The sequence below is a fragment of the Anolis sagrei genome, chromosome 2 (genome assembly GCF_037176765.1).
Source record: "Anolis sagrei isolate rAnoSag1 chromosome 2, rAnoSag1.mat, whole genome shotgun sequence".
NCBI lineage: Eukaryota > Metazoa > Chordata > Lepidosauria > Squamata > Dactyloidae > Anolis > Anolis sagrei.
The window spans coordinates 106847203-106871273 of NC_090022.1; the positions used below are offsets into that span (position 1 = coordinate 106847203).

At 36.9% G+C, this 24071-nt stretch overlaps 1 protein-coding gene across 11 annotated transcripts in view; it reads right to left on the reverse strand.

The window, feature by feature from the left end:
* Nucleotides 1-24071, reverse strand: part of TENM2 (teneurin transmembrane protein 2) — a 1067106-nt gene that overhangs the window by 1031045 nt on the left and 11990 nt on the right. For 2 of the 11 annotated variants that reach the window (XM_060764996.2, XM_060764994.2), the window contains exon 2: nucleotides 7005-7058. The exons of the other annotated variants lie outside the window; for them this stretch is intronic. The gene's annotated coding sequence lies outside the window, so the exon portion shown is untranslated. The remainder of the gene's footprint in view (nucleotides 1-7004; nucleotides 7059-24071) is intronic. 11 annotated transcript variants of the gene reach the window in all.

A 24071-nucleotide genomic window follows, 5' to 3' on the forward strand; every position in this document is an offset into this window, starting at 1 on the left:
AAGACCTACAATATTAAGATTTTTAAAAGGAAACTGTTCTGGAACAGTTGTTCCAGGAGCTCCAGATTTATTTGCTGTGTTTAAATGTTTGTGTGCAATCCCATGCTTGGGATTTTGCAGCAGGGGGTTTCCTGTTATAATCTGCATTTATAGGGTAAGCTACCTGCCAATTGTAGTTAGGATCCCTGGTCCCGTCCCCTTTTTGCCTTTTGGAGGGAAGGGGCCATTTTTCAGTTAGTCACAGCAAGGGAAGCCAAGGCAGAGGATGCATACAGACGCTCCTCCTGTGCAAAGGCTTCGTCTTTTAAGACTTCCTGGGGAAGAACAGATTAAAGGCCTCTACTGATTCCCAAAGGGTTCCAGGGAACAGCTTCACAGCCCTGAGGACCTCCGGAGGGAATAACAGCTCTGCATCTTCAGCTAAGTGATTTCAAGCCTGATGGTACGTCTGTTAGGTTCTAAGACGCAGTTCAGCTGGTAGCAGACTCAAACCAGTTAGGTTTAAGTTCACAGCAGCCTGGGAGGAGCTTTAAAGGGGAATTTTTCTGTTAAACAAAGTTTCTTGAAGATAGTGCCTGTTTCCTGTAAACAAGACTGCAAGAACCAATAGACTATTTAGAAATCTTACATTTCCTGCTTGTTCATTAATAAAGACTGTTGTATTTAAGCTTAAGTCTCCTAAAGCCTGTTTAATAGGGAAAATTCCTCTAAAGGTTCTTTCTCGGGGGCCCGGGCTTCCCGCTGGATGCAAGCCTTGCATCCTCTCTTAGAAGCATTTAATTTCAGCTCCAGCGGCGACAGAACAGAAACAATAAGCAAAAAATTGTTCCTAAATACAGATGTATTTACTATGAGACTCTTAATATGTCAGCATTATACTAATATAATAGTAACAGTACATTATTATACAGTATTAAGCAAGAATAAACAAAAGTGATGGGGGAGTGGTAACAGTAATAAACTCAAGGTCATAGTAAGTGCTCAAACTTCAAACTATTAGTCTGGTGATACAAAATGCATTTTTTTAAAAATCTCTGAACATACAGATATTCTTTGGTTTATCAGGCATCAATGGAGAGAAAGCTCTTAAATTGGAAGTTAAAACACAGACAGCTATTGCTACACCATAAACTACATAGACAGCGCTTCCCCTCCCCCACAAAGATCTAGGGCCCTTTTACACAGCCATGTAACCCAGAATATCAAGGCGAATAATGCACAATTTCTGCTTTGAATTGGATTATCTGAGTCCACACTACCGTATAATCCAGTTGAATGCGGATGTTATAACAGCTGTGTGTAAGGGACCTTAGTCTGTTCCATCCAATACAATAAGTAAACCAGAAATGTGATTTTGACAGGATTTCCAGATTTTCATTTTTCTGTTCCTTTTAAAGATGCATTTAAGGCTTGATCTGTGCCCAAAACTATTTGAAAAGGGTAAATGTACAGTATACATGCTCACCTCACAAACACTTCCCTAAGTATGAGAATAATGTGAAAGCCAATGCTTACAGTATACTCTTTGATTCCATTTGCCTATTGAATTGCATATTTACAGTGACCTATTTCCTATATTTAGAATTCAGGTATGAAAGGCAATACTGTCAATGTTCTTTCTTAAGAAAGGATAGTCTGTCTCTGAAGCATAATGAGTTTGGGTAATACTCATAAATAATGCTCTAATGGTTTTTCATAGAATAACCACATCTCTGTACTAATGGAGAGTGTGCCAAACTATCTCTGAGGCCCCTTCTACACTGTCATATTAATTCCAGGTTATCTGCTTTGAACTGGATTATATGGCAGTGTAGAATCATATAATCCAGTTCAAAGCAAATAATGTGCATTCTCTGCTTTGATAATCTGAATTATGTTACAGTGTTGAAGGGACTTGACAAGCACAACACAAATCTCCTGGAGAAGCCCTGTATTTCCTACCAGTAGTAGCAATGCATTATGTGAGGATGTGAACAATGGTATGATCTGATTTGGCATCCCAGCTTTGGAATGTGTCCTATTTGAAGAATGGATGTGTGCCAACTTTAATTTTACATCAGCACCAAACTAAAATGCAACACTCTTGCCTTCAGTTTGTATAAATAAATTGATTTAAAGTGTTGATTTGTTTTATATTGCTCTCTTACTTTGCAGAGATGTTTTAGATTGTTTCTAAATGTATTTATCATAATTATATTATATTATAAGAAAATTATATTTAATTTTTTAAATGTTTTTATTTGTTGTATATCACATCTGAGACCCTGATAGGCTTAAACAAACCAACCAACAATCCATTTTAAATTGATTTTGCCTGCAGTTTGCCTTGCGATTAAAAAAAAAGTTATAGGAATATTCAAAAATATTTCCCAAATGGTTGAAAAACATGTTTCTTGAATGTCACGGAAACCTGATTAAAAGAATCACAGAATGAAAATTTTCACTAAAGGATGTATTTTGTTCAAAATTTTCACATGGTTGTTTCATATGCAGAAAATATTGTATTCTACACAAAACAACATGTTATTTGTATTGTCGAAGACTTGTTATTTTTTCATTATAAGCTTTGAACTATGGATAGGAATAATCATGTTTTTGAAGGACATCTCACAATGGGCAGAAAAATACTAAAATTACTTAGTTATGAGAATAAAATTAGTGAAAAATTACATTACATTGCTATGACCCCTGACATTGTTTTAAAACTCAAAGCTGATGCAACAATGCTGAAAAATGTTAGGAGCTGCAATTTAACATCATATAACTGGCTGCAGTTTTGCCATGCTTGCTTTTAGGGTAGGTATGGGAACATTGTGGACTATGAGCCACAGATTCCTAATTTAAAATTTTATCCCCGAATGCCCCATAATACCATTTATTTATTTATTTATTTATTTATTTGGGGGTATTTGTATACCTCTCTTCTCAACCTCGAAGGAGACTCGCGGCGGTTCACAGTGCTGGCAATAATGCAATGCTGTTGATAAAACAGTATAAAACATCAAAATTGACTCTCCCCTGATACAACATTAAACATTATTAAACACACCACACAAAATAACATCACATATCACACTATGACATAGCCTTCTAGCACATACCCCAAAGTTGCAGGATACTCTGGAGCTCCAAACAAACTCCGGAGCATTGCACAGCTTTGTCTGAAGTGGGACAAAAGCAGATCAGCCCAGTATAACGTGCAATACTAAACAGAACTGCAGTAACATAATGAAGACAACCAGAATCAACTTAGGTTGAGTCTGGGTTTTCATGCCTATGTAGACTCCATTCAGTCTTAGTCATCAGCTTTGGTAATGAATTTTCCATCAAAGCACTTATCCCAAGAGTGTAGATAACAACATTACTTTGAATGATTGACCGCTCGATGTTCTTCTGCATGAGAAAGCTGCAAGTGCTTAATGATTCAACTTGATCAGCCTCTTTGGGATTTTTTCTCTTAAATCAATCCATGTTCAAAATTCCAATATTTATACTGAAGCAGTCTTCTGAGTTTTGTGGAGTTGGAATAGTTTGAAGACTAAATTCTCATTTGAAATTAAAAATTAAAATTAAAAATAGGTTGAAGTAAGGTTGAAGATTGTATTCTCATTTCAAATTAAAAATACTTGAAAACAATAGATATTTTGTCAATAATGAACTTCTGAAAAATGTTGTGAAAGCCAGCCAACCAACCTATTTGTCTTTTGGGGCAGGCTATGGGAGTTAAGTGAAGATCTCACTCCTGTTCAGAATACATACAGTAATAAAGAAATTGCAAGTAATAACCCATAAAGAGACAGAAGAAATAAAAACGGTGACTCCAAAAATCAGAAAGAAATTTTCATCAAAAACAACTAAGTAAAATCGACCATCTTTAACTTACTGAAATCAAACCAACAACCAACAAAATCAGAGTCTCATTATTTTAATAGTAGCTGCCAAACAATTTCCAAACTTTGCTGTTACATTGGTCTGCAAGGAAAAAAAGACCCACATAAATCACTATCAGCATCCCAGTATGAAACTGATAATGGGTTAATTAACTCACTCACCAGATCTCCAAAATAAAAAGATAGCTATGGTTTCAAACTTGTAAATAATGTGTGCTTGTCCAATAACTGTAGGTTAAACCATGAAAAGTTACAAGTCTGCAGAAGCATTTAATCAATCACTTTGTATTCATCTTTTTCGAATCTACTGCTGAAGAATGGATGGAATACTTCATCCCTCCTTTGCCAGCTCCACTTAGAAGCCAGAAGCAAACTAGCAAAATGTTTTCAACTAATCTCTGTGCTGAATGCAAATGAAGCATCCTTATACCTTGCTCATTCCAAACTGCAGTGCAGCTTATGGAATGTGAGAGACAAAGCCCTTGGTACCTGCACTGCAGTCGGTTTTGATTTCTATGCTAGATACACAAGCAGTATGTGCCGTTCATGTGCTTTTGTCTTTGCCTTTCATATGTTCAGCACTGAAGTTTAGCAATCATGGCATCCCACAGTATGATGCCAGGGCAATTAAAGCCAAATAGCAGTGCTATAATTTGGGTGTGAAAGGGCCCTTACAAAAATGCCTCACCCACAACCAACAGAGTCATGCAAGTGGTTGCCACAAGGAAAGCCAAGTGTTCTGGCTCTCTTTTCAGTAGTCCACTCACAAAGTGAGTGGTAAACAACACAGTTGCACCATATTTCGTGTTTCATGGGGAATGCTTTGGGTGAGGAAGAAAGAAAATGAAGTTAGAGTGATCAGTTTTGTTCCTGCTATCATTGTTCCCTAATATAATACCTTTAGTGCAGGATTATTATTGGTGAAATGCCATTCTACCATTCTTATAGTGGCCACACTAAAAATGTGAAGGAAAAAAATGAAGAAAATTATGAAGTTTAGCATGATCTATATGGAGATATGATGAAAATATATGTAGTGAGCATCATGATAACAAGCAACAGAACATTTTCTTGACATAAAACTAAAAACTAGCATTGGTCTATTTTCCTCTGGTTATTGTTACTCTTCAAGGGAAGATAAAAACTGAGAATACTTCATTTCTCATTGCTGTCATCACTCACCCTAATGAGAACAAGAAAGGTTACTCCTACCAGGAGCACAGTGCTTTCATGTGCTCTGAAACCTACCTACTCACATCTTAATGAGAATGTAAGACTCGCAGGAGCTGTGATCCTGTTAGGTTATTCCTGAAAACACATCAGCTGCTAATAAATAAGATATAAAAGAGTTTTTGGGGATCCTTCAGCTTGACTACAATGCCAACCTTACTAAGTATCACGCACACCAGTTGTATTTATGCTTCAAGTGGCTTTCTTGGTTCCTTTTGGGATTATATTTATTTTACTACAAGGGTAACAATTAATTACAACTCGAACTTTCATGGAGAATTTTACTCCAGTAAGGGAAAATGAAATGTTTGTGTGCTTTCTGTATAGCTAATGTCATCACCAGGTATATCAATGACCAAGAAAAAGCTCTGTCTTGACCAAGAAAAAGCTCTGTCTTGACCAAGAAAAAGCTCTGTCTTCTAAAATTCAGGCAAACTCATACAGTTAAACATAGTTTCAGTTTTAGATAGCCAGATACAATCTATGTGGAATTTATAGATCAATGAATTATGCCTAGAAATGAGCCCTTGGCCAGAGATGCTGTCACAACATAGAATTAAATATTCCATGTCATCTTCCTGCGTGGTTTCAATAAAAGCTCATGATTGAACATGCTTTAGAATATCCAGATCATTTTTGCAGTTTAAACATTTTTAAAAGAGGATTTTTTATACTCTATTACGCAGCAAGAAAGGATGATATTCTCGGGTTTAAATTGGTATTGGGGGAAAGATTGAAATGGGTTTCTCAGTCAAGCCAACTTTGTTTCTTTTCTTTTTAAAGAAATAGTTTTTATAAAGATCTTGCATATTAAGTAATATAGCTATTCAAAAGCAGAAATGGCTCAACATATGAGGAGTATATATTTATAGCTGACTGGAAACTGAAACAGAAACATGTTTCTTTTGGAAAGACTGTCATCAGTTAAAAGGAAACAAACCAAATCCTCATTACAGACAATAACCTGACGTTTTCCTTATGGTCACGCATCATTTTCTTCTTTTAAAAAATCTCTTTTCAGCCGTTTCATGTTTTTTGTCGGAGTCCCCACAACTATTGTGTGAGGGTTAAAGAAAAACTGAGAAAAGAAGCAGTTCTAGAAGTTTCAACAATACCCACCATCCCAGCTTCAAGGTGGTATTTCTGAAAACAAAACGAGGGCTACTTCACTATACTTGTAATACAATTTGACTTATAAACAGGAGACAGTCAGAATATCCTTTTATTAACAGTCTTGTTCAAGTCTTGCTAACTTCAGACCTGTAGCATCTTGACTGAATCTATCCACCTTTAGGGTGGTCTTTCTCTTTCCTTACTGCTGCCTGCTTTACCAAGCAATATCTTTTCTAATGGCATCATATGGCCAATGCACAATAGTTTCAGTTTAATCATTTTGGATTCTTGAAAGAATTCAGGCTTGGTTTTTCCATGTAGGGACATGAGAGAAGCCTCCCACAGGATGGTAAAGCACTCGGGCATTTCCTGGGCAATATCCTTGCAGATGGCTAATTTTCTCACACCAGAAGCGACTTGTAGTTTCTCAAGTCACTTCTGATATGGAAAAAGGCCTTCTTCACTGTCAGGTTTTCACAACCATACATAGAAACTTGAAATACAATTGCTTTGTATGCAGTAGCATATCTTTACATTTGATGATCTTATCCAATTCCTTCATAACTGCCTTTGCATTTGCTAATGAGGAGTAAAACCAGGTTAACCTGTTTAATCCCATATTAAAGGTCAGACGTCCTCTAACATGGGATCAGCTCCTGGCCAGTTCAAGGTGCATGGCCAGTGTAGGTGGTCCTTAAGTTGCAGCCAATTAGAGTATGCATCCAAATTGCTATGAATTAGTATTCAGAATTATATTCAACGAATGCTTACTTTCAGATATGTGGGTAAGGGCTGTAGCCTTAGCTTGCCTCCACTTGGATTTTCCTGAAAGAAAAACACAGCAAATAGAATTGCTAAAGGGCATATGAGCTGTAAATTGTCAAATTGTAACATGCCATTACTCTGGTATAAAATCTCTAAGTCACCTTTCACTGAATACAAGGAGGAGGAGGAATTGTTTCACAGTTACCTTGGAAATTATTTTTAGTTAGACACTGAAATGAGTCTCCTCCCAATATGAAATGTCCAATCAAGGCTAGCTTGATTTTAAATATCCTTTCTTTGAGTATGCTACAATAATTTAAATATAATCAGTTATAGTTCTATAAGGATTGCAGTGGTAGTTTCCATCTGCCTAAAACTGGTTAGAACGTCCTAAAATGTTTATTTCCTACCTCCCCTCCCCTCTTTATGTCTTTCTCTTAACCACAAGCTTTTGTGTCATAAACTGTGCCTTTAGATGTTACTGCTAATGAACCCTTAACTGGAAACCTTGGATATGATATTGGCTGAAAGCCTCTTCCCTGACTTCTGATCTAAAAGGTGGTTTTACAATATAATTGCTGTAATTCTACCTCAGAATCAGCCTTCCGTCAAGTCATGGTAAGTCTATAGTTGCCTTTCGGGCCTTTGTGAATTGATTCTATATTCTAGGAAAAGACAAGCTAGGAACCACATAATGGCCCTGCACTCATTTGTTATATAATAGAGAGAAGTAGACGTGTACATTCTGAAGTGAACAGATGTGGATGGCTAATTCAGTTGCCCTGACCAAGTGATTAAGGGAATTAAACCTGGCCCATTCCATTACTCTGAGTATCCTTACACCCACTTCTGTTTGAGGCAACATACTGTTTAAAGTGAAGAGTTATTGAAAAGTAGAACACAAAACAAACATTATCAGTCACAAATGTAACACAAAGCCTCTCCGCCTAAACACAGAACTTCACGAAAACAGGATCCCTTTGATGTGACCAATTGAATTAAACTATTACAAAAAAAGAATTCAGCGAGACAGTCATTTGAGTTCTGCATTGTATTTTTGTTCCACAAAATCTATTAGAAAAGGAAAGCATACATATAAAAAGGTTGTATTTTCGATTTTCTATATGTTATAAAAGGGAACACTATTTTCAATCACCCATATTTTTTCTACATTCTATTTGGTGTATTCATTTAGGATATTGTTAACTTAATTTGCCTCTTTTTATCATAGCAGAAAAGAGCACACTTGAGATCTTCTGAAAATTATTTAAAAATGAAAGCTTTGTGAATATTATTTTATAAAACCTAGCTTCAAAACTAACAGTATCCTAATATTATATACTAGATAATGTTATAATCACTATGCTAGTCCTGTTACCTTCTGCTTATAAGGTCAGTGTCCCTAGCTATTATCCTAGTACCTCATCAGATGCGGGGTCCCCCTCACCCCATTTCTCCACCCTTTAAAAACATTTTAAAGACAGAGTCGTTCAGAGCCAATCTAACAATGCAAAGAGACTTCTGGCAATTCCCTGTGGGAGTTCGACTTAAAAATGTGATTAAAGTGTGTAGAAACTGAGGTTTTAGGAGTTGAGTAGCAATTGTCTTGAGAGCTGCTGATTCATGCAGAAACTGGTAAATGTGCTTATTTACACATGAGTTGGGAACTGTCAAATGTCCCCATGAAACTTTTATGGTATTTTCTTTTTTAAAAATATTCTTCAAGAATTACACAATTTTGATATAGCACCACTTCACTGTGGCTATATCCTCCCCCCCCCCCTCCCGCTTTGACATCTAGATTTTGGACTTCCAGAATTGTGAAGTTTCTTTTTTAAAAAAAAAAAGAAAAGAAATAATGTTGAATGGTTGGCTGCATGAAAGCTGAGATTGCAGAGGACTACAGTAGAAACAGACAGAAGTACATTGCATGTGATGGAGGTGAATGCAGTATCTATTTTCCTTATAAACAAAATGGAAAGAAACACTATAGTGTGACAACTCCCCCACCCTTCCACCTCACCATGGGATGATGTCCTTAGTTTATGACTATAAACTAACATTGTAACTAAAATTTGACAACATAGAATATTTGCGCCTTGATGAACTGGATATTCATTCAGTCATGTTTAACTGACTTTATTAAAAATGTGCAATCAATAAAAATGTTTCAAAAGTCATTACAAAACGGGGGGCTGGCACTTCATTTCTAAAGTGTTTCTGAAGTGTTCATAAAAATTTCAAATTTTTATAAACAACATTTTTAATAATAAAGAAAATGTGTTAGTAGTTTGAAAGTGTCATTTCCTGTTTACACTGAAAGTAGTTGTTCTACTCCAAAAACTTTGTTTCTGTGGCACTATGTTAAATTGTGATGACTCAACAATACTATAGCAAAATGTGCTATAGCACAATGTTCCTCCCACATTTATTGGAACTGCAGGCATGTAGCCGGGGGGGGGGGGGGGGGCTCGGGCTCTGGGGGCTTCAGCCCCCCCCCCCCGAAATTCTCATGGTGGTCTGCAAAAAGGTCTTACTGGTACATTATTTAGACTGTTATGTTTATTCATATCATGATCTGATCACCATGCTCAATATATCTCATATGCATGGGGGTATTGGGGTAACGATACAAAAGATTTGCTAGGGTAGACCCCCTTTCACTCAGACTCAGCCCCCCCCCTCCCGAATCAAAATCCTGGCTACAGGCATGTCTGGCTGGCTACGGACGGGAATATATCTCTCAACCCTATCCTGATTGGTGCTTTCTGATGCTGATGCATTTTGGGAAATGTAGTTTAGGGAAGGGCCTTTTGAATTCTCTGGCATAAGGCTCCTCAGTTCCCAAACAGCACTTCCCAGAGTTCTGTGCTTTTCCCAGAAAACTCTGTTCCCTCCTTTCCCACTCCTAATGGAGAGAGGCCATTAACTTACAAATAAATGAGAGCTGTTTTTGCTTTGCGTTGCTTTGCTTTGCTTGCTTACTTGCCGTAATAATGAAGATCAAGATGACTTTGGGAGGGAGCCTTCTGAGATTTACAAAATACAAACAAAAACATATTGGATAAGCTTTGATTCTAAAGTTTTTGTTGTGGGCCACACAAACATGCCAAATATCATTTCAGATGTACAAATTTCCTTCCAACTTACAACATATTAAAAATGCACATGTCTAGTCTTTATGTTCAGGTTTTGTGTTTCTTCAATTATATTATTGTATACTGAAATTCAAGAGTTTTCAGAGTAGCTCAGTTGATTATTATATTTGTGATGGTGGTGATATTTTGCAGAAATTAAAAATGTACAAGACACAAGAAAGCTAGAATCTTTGTTTTAGCTGTGAGTAACAAAACATGGGTTGCAAGCCATGCGTAAGAGTGCACCTTAAAACAATAAGGAGTATTACAACTACTCATTGACAATGGAAGGCAAGAAAAGAAATATATTTCCTCATAGCCTTATACTAGCCAATCTGTGAAGTTCCAAACCACTGAATGTGTCTGTGTGTGTGTGTGTGTGTGTGAGAGAGAGAGGGAATTAAAAAGGAATAAAGTACCTACTAAAATAAAGTTGCAAAAATATTTTTATGAAAATAATTCAGATGCATTCCTGTGCAGATTCCATGTTAAGGGTACATTCTAGAAAAGTAACTGAAGGATGGCTTCACAAATTTGGATGGATAAAATTAAATGTGTCCAACCTAATGATGTGCGTAAATTTCTTGGAGAGTTTTGGTTATGGGCTACTAAAACAATTTGAGTTTTGGGCTACTAAAACAATTTGAGAAAAGGCAGACAAACAGAATTGTAAACACAAACGTCTTATCTTACTAGGACTGTTAGAAATATTGATGTTGTTTGTACTTCTATGCAAGTATGCCTGTTCATTTTAACTTTTTACAATACACTTTCATAATGTACTTAAGAATGTAATTTAGCCTGAAGTTACAGGACTGCAATTTGTAGATGACTTATTGAAGCTATATGTAATGCAAGAGTACTCAATAAGATTCTTCATAAGTAAAATAATTGCTCTCTGATCAAATAATAGAGCAACTCACAAAAGACCAAACGAATGGCCACTAATGTGTACCTGAACAGTTTGTACAGAAAAATGCATATTTAATACATACTCCTGTTCAAGTGTATTCTTATCCTTAACACAAAGAAATACTCTATATCTATTTATATCATTTATTTTTATTGCAAGGATAAAAGCAAGTAATACATGCAGCAAATAGGAATGCAGAGAAAAAGAAACATTAATAATCAAAGTGTAGTGGATTATACCATTTATTAATAAGAATAAAACAGAGGTATGTGTTTATATATTAGTAAACATATGCATCAACATTATACATAAAATCAAAAAGCTGAAAACTATATGACTCTTGTTGACTTCTCATCCATCTAATATGTAGCAGACCTAAGCATTTCTCCAAGATTTGTTAGATAACTGAAAGTTCTAGGGCACTTCCAAACAGGGTTTAAACCTGCTCTGAAGTGGGTTTAGGTCACCACATCTTGCCCAAAACAACAGGGCTTCCCCAGTTCATGTCCCCATGCAAGCACAGGAATTTCTGCACTGGCACAGGGTCCGAAACGTAACCCCCAACAAAAAAAAAACCATTGATGTAAGAAGAAACTTATCATGTGGCATGAGGCCTCTCCAGCAGTCCTCCTGGCGTGTAGAACTGACACGCCAGTAGGCGGGGGGAAGGGGAAGAACAACTTCCCCTGACTCCTGGCACATCATTTCTACATGCCAGGAGGCCTGCCAGAGAGGCCTAATAGTGCTCAGCGAGTTTCTTCTTATTTTAAGGACTTTGGGTTTGGGGGAGGCGGTTGGGGGGTGCATGTCATCTTTGCTTCTCCAGGCTCGTTGAGCCTGAAAGAGCAAAATGGGTTAAGGGAAGACCCGGGTCTAATGGGGTATCTAAATAATTTGGGGAAAAGCAGGTTTTGGAACAAAGCAGTTTTACCTGCTTTGTTCCAAATTAATCCTCTTTTACCTGAGGCATCATTTGGATGCCTCAAGTAAAAGTCTGACAGGGCTTGCATTTTGGGCCCTGTCTAGAAGGGCCCCTGTCTAGAAGGGCCCCTGTCTAGAAGGAAGCCAGTGTATTGTAGTGATTTGAATTTGCGATTATGACTTGGAGACCAGGATCTGAATCACTGCTTGAACATGAAAAGCCACTAGGTGACCAAGGGCAAATCACAGGGCACTTCCACACATCACTAAAATGTAACCCATTTCAGTGTGGGTTCTATTCCCCACCTCCTCCCAAACCTCCAGGATTTCCCTCCCAGGATGGCTACATGCTATCCCAATTGAAATCGGGGTAGCATGAAGCTGCTCCTAAAGCCCCCAATTTACCCCCTATAACATGCTGAAAAGGTCCCTGGCCACCATGGAGCCTGTCTTCATGTCCTTGTGGCATGAGAAAATGTCACTTGAGGAGATGGGACGGTGGAGGAGGAAAATCTCTCCATGCCCTCTGTCTCCTCACACATCATTAACTCATGCCACGAGAGGCTTCATGGTGGTCAGTACCTTTTAGGTGGTAAATTGGGGGTCGGAGTCGGTGGTGAATTCCCCCCACACCTTTGGGTTCCAGTAGCTCAAAGATGTGGAAGTGCTGAGGAGATCGACCCCCCCCCCCCCCAGGAAATGTGAGATGTATCCTGAAAGTAAACACTCACAGGCCCAATAATACTCCATTAGATCCAGATCTTTCCCTTTCAGGCTCTAGTGAGGTATTTAATTAATACCTCAATTTACTCTCCATTAATTCATTTGGACACCTCCGGTAAAATCGAGACAAGTCTCAGGTTAAAGGCCAGTCTAAATCCACACTCTTTCAACCTCACAAGAAGGCAAGGGCAAACTCCTCTGAACAATTTCTTCCAAGAAAACCCAAGCAGCAATAACCTGCTGTAGAGTTTGAGTGACAATTACTTTTTCATTACATCTATATAGCTGTTTGTTTAAAATCTATTCCTTTCAAAGATGTTTGTTTCTGTTCTCTTGTTTTTAAGCAAACATTAAAAGACAGTATTCAAAAGCCTAGCTTCATTCCATTCAACAATAGGAAATTGTATAGGATGTGTAGGATTCATTCACTGGAAATTTAATATAGAATAATGGTAGATTAGACAAGAAAGGAATGATAATGGAATCCACTATTATGTATTATATTTCATTTATCTTGATGGAAATTTCTTCTCTTTTTTTCCTACCTAAAGCTCCCTTATGCCTCCAATTCTGTTCTAGAATATGAGGACAAAGGCAATATCCACACTGCAGAATTACAGCAGCTTGACACCATGTCAACTGCCATGGCTCATTGCTATTAAACTCTGGGATTTGTAGTTTGTGAGATATCTATCCTTTTCAATCAGAGAGCTCCGGGAAACAACTCATAGGGGTAGAATCTGGTTTGCTTCTCCTGCTGAAAGAAGCCATTCTGACAGCTGGAGAAACCTTGAAATATGTATTGAAAATTAAGTATCTGGACTATCGCTCCCCCCCAGGATAGAAAGAAATGTTGATAAATGGTACTGACAAATGTAGAATTTCTGAACAATCCAACATTTGATGTCCCTCACCTTGAGTAGCCACATATATACAAGGATTGCAAGGTAGTCCTGAGAGATAAAAACTGTTATAAAATTATGTGCATATTTTAAAATGTAAAGAGCCAAATGGAAAAATATGCAAAAATAGACTTTTGTCAATAAGGAAAAGTTGAATTAAAGAATTGTAGAAATAAATGCTTTAATTAGGAAACATGTGCATTAAAATATACAATTTTCAAGGGAAAGTTTAGTTTAGTTTAGTTTAATTCCTATACAAAGCATGTATGGGAGGAAAATAAAGGTGGAATATGGAGAAACTCAGCAAAATCAAGGTTGATCTTTCACATACTGGGCAAAGGTTTTCACATTCCTCCTGTATTCTTTGTCATTAAAATATTCACATCCTACCCATAAAAGGCAATCCATGTGTGTGGGAAAAACGATATATGTGTTTCAGTTCTTAGTAAGAGATATAAATACCCAGCAAATGTTCATAGTGTATAGACTATTTAAAAGGCTTATGGACATACACTGGATATGCATTGGAAAACATTTGAGTGTGGGTGCCATCTCCATTTCATTGCTTTGAAAAGAATGTATAATCCCACTCACATGCTGATTTATTTAGTCATGTGTAAATACATCTATTATATTTGGCTAGAGCTAGCTTAGAATATTAATGGTTTTTTGCTACAAATGGGCTTTTAAATGTGATACAAAATGTAGATCTCTTTTTGGAATTTGCAGTGGATGCACTGAAAAATATTGAGAGAAGAAAGATGTAACTAACTAGCAGTGGGAGCTAGGTCCGGGGAAATAAGAGTTGTAGTGTCTTATGGCAAACCATATAATTTATCCCTTTCTCAATATTATTTATACTGGCTGACAACTATCTCAGTTAGCAATATTTCAAAACACTTGCTACAAATTTCCTTGAACTGGAGATGGCAGGGATTGAACCAAGACATTTATCTGTGGAGTGAGACATGGGTAAGTTCCACCTTACATACAGAACAGATATAGACACAATCTTTCAAATAAATGAGGAAGAGAAATGAATTTGGTTTATTCAGCCACAGACTATTTAATAATTACAAGATGGAAATGAACCTTGTAATAAAGAAATTGCACAGTGATATATTACTATAGACACAACAATACCACTTAAAATATTAACTCACAATGGTAGTAAAAATCAAATGTATACAGTTGTAGTTATTCATGAAAGGATTTAGATTACTATCCCATTTTTCATAATTATTTTGAAAGATTTCTATATAATTCACATGATATAGAAAAGGTAAAAACAAATAAAACAATAAAAACCACCCAATAAATAGTAAATAAAAGTTTGTTTTACAAAAAATAGGAAAATAAACCCAATACCCTCATTGAAACATTTTTCTCAGCTACTCAAAGTTTGTAACTGCAGCCTAGCCCTGCATGGTAAACATACTTCCAGAGAAAGAAACTCAACTTCATATTGTATTTAAAGTTGAACAAACACACTATGCTAATATAATATGTGTATGTATATGCCTTTAGGATGCCTAGTGACATACGGTGACTCTATGAATTTTATAGGGTTTTTCAAAACAAAGAATACTCAGGTTGTTTTGCCAGTTATATACTATGTCGTATACTATGACCCAAAACGTACAACCTCATGCTAAAATGAGCATACATAGATGCAAATACAACAAGATGGCAGCCATGATCTCAAATATAAAATAATAAATACTTTATATTCCGCCCTATCTCCACAAGGGACTCCGGGCTGATTGTCCTGGTATGATGGATTGAAGGTATTTCCCGGAAGATACATTGAAAGATTAGAGTTTCATAGGACAACTAGAGTTCAAATCAGGGAAAAGAGATTTAAAAGCCCAAATTCAGTCAGATACTTTGAGTGAGCAAAAAAACCCCCTAAATATTGGGACTGTATTTCTATAACAATTCAGGGCTCAGATGTTTCCACTGATGGAGCTAAAATGCTGCCCATTTCTTCACTTTGCAAGCATGTTCTGGCAAATACAGAACAGAAGTCTAATTTATTTCTTCACACCAACAGACTTATTAAAACCCTGTTCAACAATGGAAGTTAAATGAGTTTGTTTCTTCAATTCTAAGAATACTGTATTTGGACACTGCTGTTGCTGTGTGCCTTCAAGTCATTTCCTTGAATTCCCACCAAGAAATAATGAGAACAGACACAAGAAAATGGATCAAAAGTGCCTTTTCCTGACCAATTTATTTATAAGAACTTCTGGAATAACCTGTGAAGAAAAAACACCATTAAGGGGATTCAGTTTGTGAGACTGAACGCATGGTATATTAGCCACCCAGTGAGCCTTGTCTCTGGGCAAGGTGTCACTCCCTCTGACCACCTCCAAGGACATACAGGCATCAAAGATCCCGAAGGACATCCAAAATTCATCCATAACAACTGGAAGGCCATCCTGAGGGTGCTCCTTCCCAAACGTCAAAGAGTTTTAAGAGTGAGAACCCTCATTCCATTCCCAAAGCTATCCCCTTTTTCAGGCCCTCAGGCCCCAAAATGTATAAGAATTGTTGTGGAAGTCCACCCTTTGCCTTTTTTTTGAAGCTGATAGGGTATGACTTGCCCTATATCCCAGGATCTGACCCCAGATTATTTGCTTTAAACTGATAATATGAGTCTCCACTTCTTAATAATATGGGATTAGAAAATAATCTGGGATCAGATCCTGGGTTATAGGGACAGTGTGGAAAGGGCCTCAATGGGTTTCCATGGCTGAGCAGGGATTTGAACTCTAGTTTCCAGAGTTGCAAACCAACTCTCAAATCACTACACTACACTGTCTGCCTTTTAGACATTATATTCACATAACTGAGCAAATATCATTTTATGACTTTAAACAATAATAGAAATCATATTGTTAAATATGAAATCTTTGTTATATTCTTGGAATTATGGACATTACCATAATGTTTTCATGGAAAATGATTAAACAATAAGTCTTCACTATGTAAGGACTCTACCCTTTTTATGTTTTACTTTCATTTTTCATTCAATTTTGTGTTTTATTTCTTTAATAAATGGAGTAAATTTCAAAATTGAACTTCCATCTCTGCTGGTGGCATCCATATGGTATAATTAGTGATGCACAATTTAAATATAACTCACCCTTCATGTGTTATACCGGGTCAGATGGGCCTATCCAGTTCATCAAGCTGAGATTGTTTTTAAGCAACTTTTAATGTGGATATAAGTGATTTTAATGTTTGTATATATTTATGGTTTAATGTCCCGGCATTGAATGTTTACCATATATACATTGCGCTCTGCCCTGAGTCCCCTGCGGGGTGAGAAGGGCGGAATATAAATGTTTTAAATAAATAAATGAAATAAATCACTGACTGAGAACTCATACCAGATTTTTCATTTTTGCTGGTGGATTAGAGATGGGAAATTATACATAATATAATGCATTTTATACAAGGCACACTAATATAGAGTCACTTATATGCATATGTATATACAAAAAATGTGGATCTCTGTCATCATCATCTTTTACTTTAAAAAATAACACAGACATATATTGAAATATATACATAAATTTCTCCGGCTTCAGCCACAAATTTCATTGTGTCATGGTAGACTAGCATTACAAACAGGGAAAATTTGTTTCAGCAGATTTCATGGTGGATTTTTCTGGCCCCCATAGATATATTACTATTACCAATGACCTATCTACAGAACCAGAATGACAGCATTTAAAGAATGAGTATTTTATCATTTCATATCAGATCACCATCTTATTGACTGATATCCAATATCAGCCAGCAGGCTAGTGCCTTAAATTTTTAAAAAAGCTTCCTAAGATCTACAGAGACACTCGCAGGAACACCTCAATAGGCAAGAGTCCAAAAGTGGCAGGCTAAAACCCATAACCTCAAGCCATGGCTGATACCAAATGAGAGACTCCCCCCTGGACACACAGAAGATTGGGAGACTTGGAAGGCACTGAACAGACCACACTCTGGCACCATGAGATGCGGAGCCAACCATAAGAAATGAGGCCTCAAAGTGGAGTCCACAGCATGCGAGTGTGGAGAGGAGCAAACCACAGATCACCTATTACAATGCAGTGTGTGCTCTGCCACATGTGCAATGGAGGACCTTCTTATAGCAAAACCAGTAGCACACCCAGTGGCGAGCTTCTGGTCAAAGGACATTTAGTACAATGTCAAATTTTTAAACTTTGTGTTTTTAAAACACATTACAACTGTACTTTTGGTTCACTTCTGATATGATAAATAAACAATTTTATTAAAAAGTTTTTAAGGATCTTGGCCACATCATATGTTAATATATGTTAAGAATGACAGAATTTATTCTTTCCCATTAAGATATTTTTTTACTACAGTATCATCCACAAAGACCTCTATCACTGCTTTGCTATAAGATGGGGGTGACCCTGGATTCTCAAACATTGTGACAGCAAAGCAGAAGCTCTGGAAGATTGCATCAGGTGGGAAGGCTACAACTAGAGCCTCTTACATCATGATAGCAAGAAATGTGGTCCATAGTATTTTGAATGGAAAATGATCAAACTGCTTATCTCCCATACAGTTAATATTCAATGTAGCAGCTTTAACCTGATCAAATGTAACTTGACCATATTATAAATAATCATACCAGAAGAGAAAATATTATTAAGAAACCTATTTATTTAAAATTAGAAATAGGATTGATTTTTCTTTTCTTTTTGAGGAAACCTAGGAAAGGATGATCAGGTCTCCTACAGATGACTTTTATTCACTCTCTGCATGCTCAAGCACCTTGACAAGGGAGCTCTCAATACAATATATGTGTATGTGTATGTATATGTAATTAGCATAAATATTTACTATTATATTGTTCGCAATTTTGTAAGTTATTTTATTTTAAAATAACCTAAACTACCCTGCACATTTCTTTTTTTCCCTGTGAAAAAAGGATATAAATTTACTAAAATATAAATATATTATACATAGAATGATAAGTGTCCAAAAACATAGACACTAAGGAAGAGTGAGTTTTCTTCTCCAAAGCAAATTGAGCAGCCAACACTTATGACAATGATCACTTATCTGTCACTATGCATGAAGGATGCACAGATCCAGACGGATGATGTGGCTGGCCAATTGATAATTGTATAGAATGGGAAGCTGGTTACCTGACAACCATAAGGATAGTAAAAAGGGAAAATAAGGTTTTGTACACTTCAGTATTTGTATAGATTTTAGTAATGATTTGTGCCTGCTTGCATCCCTTTTTCCTACAATCTGAATCCATTGCTCCATTGTGTCCTAGTCTCCCAAACAACAGAAAACAAATTTGCTCCTTCCTCAATGTGGCATCCTGTCAAATACTTAAACATGGCTATCATTTTCCCTCTCAGTCCTACTTCTACAAGCTAAACATGCACAGCTCCTTAAGTCATTCCTCATTGGGCTTTTCCATCCTTTGAACATTTTGGTTTCCCTTCTCTGACATGTTCTATCTCAGGGGTCTCCAAACTGAGGTCATTTACCCAGCCCCTGCCCTAAACTTTAGACTTAGGGTCACCCTAAGTGTGAAGCAACTTGAAGGCACACAACAACAACAACAATTCTAATCAACTTGACTATCTCATCAGCCAAAAGCAGGCCAACATTACCCATCAAAATACTAGTAAGTTTATGTTGGTCAAAAATGTTCTTTATCTTAAATATTGCGTGTTTTTTTTCATGTCCCCCCCCCACTACAAATAAGATATGCAGTGGGCATAGGAATTTGTTGATGATTTTCCAAACTATAGTCCCCCCCCCAAACAGCCTGATGGACCATGAACCAGCCCTCAGCTTAAAAGGTTTGAGGAACGCTGTTCTAGCTTGTTAATATTTTTCTTGAATTGTGATGCTCAGAATTGGAAACAGTCCAATGTGGTTAGGTGAAGCCTAATCAAAGCAGAATAGAATGGTAGTATTACTTTCCTTGATTTAGAAACTATATTCCTACTGATGTTAGATGTAAGAACTCATATTTAAAAGTCTCAAATGCAACCCCCCCCCCCCAAAAAAAAGAAGAAGAAAGATTCCAGTGGGGCTTTCGGCCACAGGCACTATATTCTGCTTGAAACCGGTTTGAGGTTGCGGTGTCCAGAATGTTTCCATTCCCCATGCATGTTCAAACTTGCATCCAGCCAGAAACAATGTGATAAAAGGACTCGCCTGAAATCCTAATCCAAGAGAGGAAATCCGTTGCATACATTCTGTGTATAAGCAAGGCACAGGAAGGAACGAATGCCAAATATGGAATGCTTATGTAAACAGCAATGGAAAAGCAGGCAGAGTAATAAGGCATCTGCTTCCGCCTGTAAGCAGGCATTTTCATGGGAGCAGTTAGAATAATAGAATCATAGAATTACTTGAATCTATTGCCCTGCTTTGGGTAGCTATAAATCAATGCTGGGGTAGCTGTTTGTCAGGAAGTTAGGGGTAAAAGCTAGATTTTTATCAAAACACTTAATCAGAATTGGAATGTGGCATAAGAGATCCAATGGATGTGTGGACTCCTTTGATCTTTCACATGATTCCTGGAGTACCTATGTAGGCACTCTGAAGTAAACTGGATCTCTTAAATCCACATTCTGCTCTACATTAAATAGCTTTATTGAAACCACCTTTGTCATGCCATCACTAAAAATGTCCTCCACACAGGAGCAAAAGCCCTGGCACAAAGGGTTAATTAACTTTGTAGACTCTCGGCCTTTTGTTATGCAAATAGCCCTATCCATCAGGAGAAATACCCATGATCTGTCTCAGATTAGCTTTTTTCAAGTGTATCCCAGTGTATAAAAGGAGAGGAGAATAAAGACTTGATCAGAACTATGGTAGTTGAATGGAGTAAGTGTTGTGATTGTAGTGTGAAAAGTCCCTATATTATATATGCATTATACCTCTTTGTTTGGTCCTTCTTTATTTCTGCTGGAGTCTACCTTCACATTGTTTGACCTTGGCTTTTGAAAACTTTTGGAAATTATGAGACTTGATACAATTGAATCTGCTTTACTATTTTCCTGGACTCTACCCTGATGTACTTTTTCTTGAGAGATGCTAAGTAGCTTAGTCTACAGACATATCCCTGAAATGTTTCTGGCCTAAAAAAGATCCTACCCCTCTGTACATGGAATCTTCCTTTTTAAAAAAATAAATATAACAGAATTCATGTTGCAAAATCATCTTTTCTAATTCTTATTTTGTTTTTTTATGGGTAAATCATAGCTGTGCAAACCAGATTCTGCTTCAACCATTCGTATATTAATGGTAGCAACATTCAAAACATCATTTCTCTGTTTTGCTTTGCTGGCAAAAACATTTTCTGTCAATACACCTTAAGCCCTTCCTACTGGTGTGTAAGCAGACGTATACATCCATATTAGAATACTGCTTCTTAAACAGTAAATCCTGATTCTAAATAGTGTTCCCTTAGCTTAATGTTGGGGTCATGAAATATTTGACAACAGTAAAATGTTTTTAAATGCCATCTAGGGGCTGTTTTAGACATTACACAAATTTGTTAGCAACAACATAAATGACTCTGCTGAAAAGTTTCAGATGTACTTTATCAGCAAGACTTGTAAATGCTGATTTATTATCAGTAAAGTTTTGATTCTATACCTGTTTTATATACTTAAATATCTGGTGTCACATATAAAATTCTCAGATGGAAAGGGGTCATAAGTGAAAAAGGTTTAAGTAGTTCTGTCTTAGAGAATACTTATCATAAAACTGAGTGTCACCAAATGATTGGATTTTTCAGGTGATTTTATTGTTCATCGTGGATTTTCTTACTTGCCACATATAGGTTTTCTATGATGTAAACATAACCCCCTTTTCATTTATACTTCTAAGAATTTACTTCATTCCCTAATACTGGCGGTATCCCCAAGTAATATGCATGGCCAAAAAATTTTCCGCTGTCTAACAGAAGTACAGTACAAATGATTCTGAACACATGTAAATGCACTGTCTTTTCTATCTTGCTGTTGGCAGCATGCCCCTACCTTCAAAACTATGGCACAAATGGCATTGCTTCATACGAGCCTGAATGCCCCAACTATTTCTTTTGAAAACTGATCATTGCCTATACTTCCTGCCTCTTCTGGCAGAACAAGAAATCCACTCTAGATCTTTTTACCTTCCCTGAAACTTCCTTTTCACAATCCACAGTTTCTTTAGCAGTCTCCAGAGCATGACACAACAAAGGGAAGCCAAAGACTCAGTGGTTTTCCCCTCCACCTGATTCTGGTGCAAAAAAATGGAGTTAGAGAGACACCACATAAAATTTCAGTGAGGAAAAGAAATGAGGAAAAGATTGCTGATCTGGAAGGCAAAAAGGAAAGAGATACTAAAAGCTGAAGGAAGGCAAATGAGGCTTTGAAGTTACTTGTTGAGCAAATTAATTTCAGATATTTAAGTAAACATAATCTGAATTTGAAATCTGCATCAGGATCTTATTATCTGGCTGGTTTTCTGAATAGAAAAATTAGGGATGGCAGCTGAAGCTACAAACGTTCTAGAGCTCCCACTGCGCCTTGTGGGAAAATGACTGTATGGTGCAAGTAACTCTGCATATGAAGAGAGAATGGGGAACATAAAAACACAATAGAAGCATCAAGAAGAAACAGAAAACCATGCAGTCAGTGATTTCCTCTGACTCACCAAAAAGTTATTCAGTATTCTCCGAAAGGGAAGGGATGAAGCCTGGGGAGAAAACTATGCCAAAGTCAATCGGAAACAGAGAAGAGAATATCTCCCAAATCATGTATTCCAGGTTTTTCTGGAAAGCTAATTTAGTTGTTGTAATGCATTTTCTCTTTCTGAGCATTATTACTTGCCAAATCAAAGATCCTCTTCTCTGTCCTGTTGGCAAGTACACTTGTTGATAGTTGAACACTGATATTTGAATAGTGCACATTTGCCAATTGAATGAAACTGCCATATTGATCTCAGTTTATTACAAGTGCACAGTTTACTGTACGATGTTTCAGAAAATTGCACTTTCATTTTATATTTTGACGTAAGTTTTCAGAAAACAATTAACTTTAATCATCATTAATAACTACACATCCCAGCTATCAAACTCCAAAAACAATCATCTCTATGAGATCCTATATACTTTTGTCTAGCTGACTACATCGCTGGCATTCAAAATTATCCGGCTATGGCACCTTCTATGCTAATATCAAATGAGGCTTTTTTTGGATTGGAAAAACATACTCTGGGTTACATTACAAAACATTCTTAGCATTTTACAGAAGATCAGCTATGAAATGCAAGGCTATTGCTTATGGCCCAATGTTTTTTAGAGTACACTAGGTACACTAACAAGGTACACTAACAATACCCAGTATATGTAAAATGGAATCAGACATATGTGCCCACAATAAGCTTTGGGTCTCCTAATTTCATATAGTCAAATCTCCTTAAGGGAGTATTATTATTAATAATAATAAACTTTATTTGTAACCCACCCTCTGTCCCCAAGGGGACTCAGAGCGGCTTCCAAAATGATATGGCAAACATTCAATGCCAGTCCTTACCATACCATCAAATTTGTCAGAATGTTTTGTTTGATCATAATATATTACTAAAAATGAGATCTCAAGCCAGTAATGATATAGATAAAGTCAAGAGTTTACATCTAAGTGCAAATACCCACAGCTGCCTCTGAACAGTATAACATGTAACTTGGTAGTACTTTTGCTATTGTCTGTGCCTTCAAGTAGTTTCTGATTTAGATTTTTTTCAGGTGCTATTTTGGGTATTTCTTGGCAAGATTTGTTCATTGGGGGGGGGGGGGGGGGGCGTGCTTCCACAATGTCATTTTCATTCCTCTGAGGCTTGGAATATGTCACTTGCCCAAGATCATCCAGTGGGTTTCTGTGACCAAGCAGAAATTTGAAGCCTGGCTTCAAGAACCCTACTCCAATTGTCAAATCACTACACCATATTGGCTTTACCACATGTATTGCTCACATGAGCAAAGTTGATTTGTAGTGCTTGCATGTGACAAAACCTCAGGTAAAGTCAAAGATGAAAAGCGACACATGTTTGCAAGAGGATCACACTCTCTTGGCAACATTCCATGAGTATACACAGCTCAAAATCAACGTGCAATCTGACAATAACAGTTTACACAGGGAAAAGTTTTCAAAGTGATCTTTCAGGTTCAGCAAAATGGTAAAATGTGAAATATGTGGATCCCAGTGATAATCAAATTGGACTAAACTTGTTCCCAAAACATTGTTTGAACTGTTATATTACCATCAGAAGCCAAGTAGAAGTCTTTGGAAACGAGAGAGTAGTACCTCCCTTCATTTAACTATATTGTGGAAAGTCTTTTTAGAGATTATTTACATTAAGTTGAATTTAGAAGTAATGTTGTCTTTTTCACAAAGTGACCTCAATCCTTGATCAGAAGAAA